Below are 5,307 nucleotides of genomic sequence, written 5' to 3'. Positions count from 1 at the left end.
GGGGCCATGCAGCCAACACAGGCAGAACATAAAGGAGCTGCCTCTCATGTCTAAGCAAGGCTTGGCTGAGAAGACCTGCAGGCAGAGACCACAGCTATGGTCTCAAGTTTTTAACTCTGTTTGCTGCACTGGTTTGTGCTGTCCTGCTTTCAGTTTCTCTGCCATGGGTTTTACTGTTATTATGGTACCCCGTAAGGGCAAAATAATACCTCAGCCTTACTGTAACTTTTACAATAATCCTGAAGGAATGCAGACCCCTAAGGCATATCTCTAGATTGGACTGGACTGCCTTGCAAAGACTACCTGGGATCCCACGGGTTGAAAACACTTTGTTCTGTTTGCGAAGGTCATCTCATTTGTAACTCTAGAGCCATTGACCTGACTAAGGGTGTGGCTACCAAGACTTACATGCTGTGTTGTGTCCTGGCCGTGTGCATTTGTATGTATATGTAGAATCTAGATTTATATACTGCAATGTAATTAACACACACACACACAAACACACATACATATACATACACATTAGCCAGCCTCTGTCCTTGGCCATGACAGTGGTTATGGAACAGGTTCAGGTTCATAAAGGAGTATCTAAGGTGGCAGAAATGAAATGATTCATAAATCCAGCAGCTTGGACTCCCTTAAACAAGGCTGGAATGATTATCACCACAACTGATCTTCCAATGTAAATAAATTCCAGTAGTTTAGCATTACTGTGGAGGTCATCCAACCACTTGGTGGCAAGTTGATTATACTTTTACTCTCTCACCATGGAAAAATCAAGGATTTATTCTGTTCTGGGTGGATCTGTATTCCATGTATGGATTTGCTGTTCCTTCCCACCATGCCCCATTCAGAACTAATGTATAAAGTCTCACATGGTATGGTCTTTGAATAAGGAACACCATAGGACAGTGCCCAAGACTCAGATATAGTGTGCGTGAAAGAGTAGGGTCTGAGGAAGGACATTTAGAAGAAAAATAGTGAGCCAAAGCATTAATGGGACAAAGAAATATGGCATTATCTGTTGAAGATATTTTATAGTTTTATCAGCTGTACTAGGGAGAAATGTTCACATGTTGGAATATCACTTTGTAAGCTATAATAATGTGATTGAATGTATAAAAGAAAATGAAATTTAAAAAAATGTTAAAAAAAAAGAGAGAGTGAGAAAGAGATATAGGAGTACCTCCAGAGGACTTGGTCACATCATGAGCCTCTTCCTCCAGTCCTCCAGCTTGCCAGAATCCTGGACACACTTGGAAACACCCCAGGTGCTCAGGTCAACCGAGCAAGGGACTCAAAGGTCAACATATGGCTTCTAGTTCTACAGCCACAGAGGCTGGGCTTACAATAAATACTTCTAATGTGACTGTCTGTCAAAGACAAGAAGCTACACATATTTAACCTATTTTAAAATTAATAGAATTATTTTAGATTAATTATTTTCATGGGACAAAAATATTGAGACAAATGATTTGTATCAATGATGCTTTGTCACTAAGACTTTTTCATATATATGTGTGTGGATGTCATTTTCCCCAAAATAACTAATGTAACACAGTCAACATGCAAAGACATCTGTATTGCCTTCAGTGAGAGGTATATGCTTTTCAGTTTTATGTATAAATTATGATGATACAATCGGATCATCACAGAATGATTACTTTTCAAGTCCATTCCACAGCAAACATCTCCACTTACTCTTCTATCATGATGTTATGTGTTCCAAATTTGCATTAAATCTAAGGAACTCAATTCCTTATGCATATATTCAGTCCAGTGGCACCTGAATGCATTTTTTTTCAAGAATTATTTATTCAATTTTATTTATTCATTCATTTATTTTAATTTGACCAGAGAGAGGCAAGAGAGAACAGTGGGAAAGTGGGAAAGCAAGCCACCAGATATGGGACTCAAACCACAGTCAGCTATGTGGGAATGTCCAGTGCCTTAACCACCATGCCACCTGCCTGGTCCCCAACCTGAATATATTTTTAATGAGCACACTTATTTCCTATTTTGTACCCTTAGGTATTTTAAACTACTAAGATCCTTAATGCTTTATAGAATCTTGTGGGAAAATAAAGTAGTTTTCATTTTTGTTTTAAAATTAGTTGGCATTCACTCAACTTATGTAAAGCAGTATAAAAGTTTCAAATACATGCTGGTCAAGCTTTGAAACTCATAATAAAGTTAGAATAAATCTTTAAGTTTAAAAAACCAAGACAGTTTATAGCCTGTGGCTAAATTTTTAACAAGTTAAAAATAAGTCATGAAAAAAAAAGAGCTTGCAACTGGAATTTGCATATTCCTCAATACCATACCTCTATGAGGAGCACTTAAAGCTTTTATTTCAAATCTACAATGGTTCTATCCAAAATGGTATTGCTCAAGTGTTAGATAATTAGTGTCAACACTTTTAAAAAAATGTATGCAGTTTAAGATCTATCTCTAGTTCTTCTCTTCTGTGCACCAAGACTCAGAGATCTATTGCACAGAGAAGACAGAGTGGCCCTGACCACATGACCGTGAGATCCACTTGTCCTGCCCACATTTCATCCCCTGACACTGACAGCTGATGGAGAATGGGTGCCATACCTCAGGATGAAGGATGCTCCTAGGCTTAAACCATCGGCTGTGGCATGGTGCTGCGTCTCCAATAGGGGGGTAAGTAGGTCTCTGGCACCCAGGAGTGGGAAAAGGACTGACTGTACTCACCATCACAACAAGCCACCTGGTGCTGCTGCTTCCCATTCAGCCCAGAAGTCTCCGCTGTTTAGGTTCCTGGAAGCGGATGCTCCCACCACAGAACATGGTGCAAGTCCCACTAAACTTCGAGTCATGGCGGCCACCTGCTTGGGCTCCCAGAGCCAGAAGAGCAGCAGCAGAACAGGGAGTCACTGTATGGTGGGGATAAGTGACCCCGACCACCAGAGAGCACAGGGAGCCCTAAGGCATATCTCCACCCAGGTGGTCCCAGGGCCAGCTCTTAGATCTCTCGTGTCCATTTTCATTATAAATGAGTGGAACAACCACCACAAGTAATAACGATCAGGAAACCAGGGACTCAGACACCTCACGAATAAAGATCGAGTCAAATTTTCAGGCAAGCCATTCACCACCAGCAAAGTGTTCTTCGAGAAGAATCTGGAGTCAGTGATAGGAAGAAGGGAACTGCAACTTTGGAACCAACTATAGCAGGGAGGACTCTAGGATTTTATTACTTATTTCGCTAATGATCCTAATTGTCCCCTTGAAAGTACCCTAGAAATGGCAACCTACTAGATAGCATAAACCTAATTTAAGAAGAAAGTGGGGCTGAGAGGTGCAGGGGACAGATTGTGCTGGGACTTTGGGTGCCGTCCAGATCCCCGTTCTGGGACACGGCACACATATCTCAATTCATGTAAATGATGTGGCTGAAGACTCACAGCTGTGCCATTCTCCAGAGACCTGCCTTCAGCTCATGGAAGCTGTGGGTTAGCACAGAGCCATTGTGGAGATCCAGGCCCCTGGAGGACTGTACAGAGCACACGAAGCTCTGGGCTGTACATTATGGTGATTCTCTAAATTATGAAACATTTCAGAGTGCAGGGACCCTAAACCATACTTCTCTTCTCTCTCATCTCCTTGCCAGTTTCCTCCCTTCCCCATTTCTCTTCCCTTCCACCTCTGCCTTCTCTACTCCTCTCCTCTACCTAGAAAATTAGAAGAAAATATTTTACAATACTATGATTGGAAAGGGTTTCTAAATATTTCAAAATTCATAAAACACATGCAAATACAGAAATAACAAGGTGAAATACCTGAACATTCACATTAAGTTTTTTGATGTGGCAAAAAAGTAAAAAGCATAAAAAGTGTTATTATCCATACTATCTACAAAGAGGATTTTAAAATCAGTAAGAAAAAGTCTACATACATGCTCTTTTACATTCTTTGATTTTCTGTCTCCTGAAGTACAGGATGGTAACTTGAAGTCACACACTGAGCATGCTTGGTCACACTTGGTCAGCCTGAAACCCTAAATGACTACGTGGAGCAAAACGTGCCACCTTCCTAGTCGTGACACAGCCCTGAGTTAGCACACACTTGGCAGCTTGTTAACAAAAATAAAGTTTCTGTTGTGCAGAGCCACTGAGATTTTGGGGTTTCTTTGTCACAACTATGACATTTTACTTAACATAAACCCTTTCACCACCTGCCTGGGTCAGAATGCTAACTTACTTGGGATAAGAGAAAAGCCAAGCTTTGTGTTGTTATATCAGATTAAAGGTTAGTGTTTTAGCATGACTGATTTCTAAAGTACTGCAGCAAGACTGTCCCAGAAATGTAAAGTACCTACAATATCATAGAATATGGCAGGAGATTGTTAAAGGAACCCCTATCCAGGAGGAAACTAGGAATAAACACAGAATTGGAGGCCCTTTATATAAATATATGTCATCTCCAAGTTTTTATTGAGAATGTACTAAATAACCCATTATGCTTGCATAGTGTGGAAAAGTGGAAAAGGTAGCACACCCAGAAGAGCACGGTAAGTTGTGGCAACATCTGAAAGAGGACAGTGGACAATGTGGGGTGACTGTGGAATAACCCCTAACGGGAGGTGAAGTGAAGAGTAACAGGATCAGGCATGATGGCATTACAAATGTCTATCAGAAGAATAGCTTTTGGAGGTTACAGAAAATACAATAGAAAAACAGTAGTACTATGAGAAGCCGTTAGCTAAATTCAAATGTGGAACATTCTACAGAATAGGAGACTCATTCCTCCAACAATTAAAGACTTGACCAAAAAAAGCAAAGGTGAGTGCGTCTCAGTAAGCAGTAGAGAAGTAAGGAGTAAAGACATGTAACAGCCAATTGCAGCGTGTGGACCTTCTCTGGATTCTGTTTCAGACAGACCATCTTAACAAGACACCTTGAAGACAACAGGGTGTTTGGAACGTATGTTGGCTGCACAGTGAGATTAGAGAAGTAGTGCTAGGAATATTAATAACCTGGTTTTATGTTTAAAATAACCCTTTCTTGTGAGAGATGTATGCTGAATGATTTAACTATAGGATTCTATGTAAAAGATTTGCTTTATTTTATTTATTTCTTTGTTGAGAGATTTTTTTTCTTTGCTACAGGGCATGTGCACTTGCCAGAGAGACAAAGAGAGACAGAGACAGAAAGCAAGATCACCCCCAAGAAGGAATGGCCATGGTATAATCTCTTCTCCTCTATTCTTCTCTCGGGATCTTGGGCAGGCCTGTACACACATCCAACGTTTCAGGCCACTAAGTCTGGAATTCAAAGTGCG

At 40.6% G+C, this 5,307-nt stretch overlaps 1 pseudogene; it reads left to right on the top strand.

Moving 5' to 3' along the window:
* Window positions 1–4,537, top strand: part of LOC102485022 (ral guanine nucleotide dissociation stimulator-like 1) — a 20,401-nt pseudogene extending 15,864 nt beyond the window's left edge.
* Window positions 4,538–5,307: the final 770 nt, after the last annotated feature.

The sequence above is a fragment of the Tupaia chinensis genome, unplaced genomic scaffold (genome assembly GCF_000334495.1).
Source record: "Tupaia chinensis unplaced genomic scaffold, TupChi_1.0 Scaffold144486_1, whole genome shotgun sequence".
NCBI lineage: Eukaryota > Metazoa > Chordata > Mammalia > Scandentia > Tupaiidae > Tupaia > Tupaia belangeri.
The sequence above is the reverse complement of the archived record's forward strand: the minus strand, read 5'-3'. Positions and strand labels throughout refer to the sequence as shown.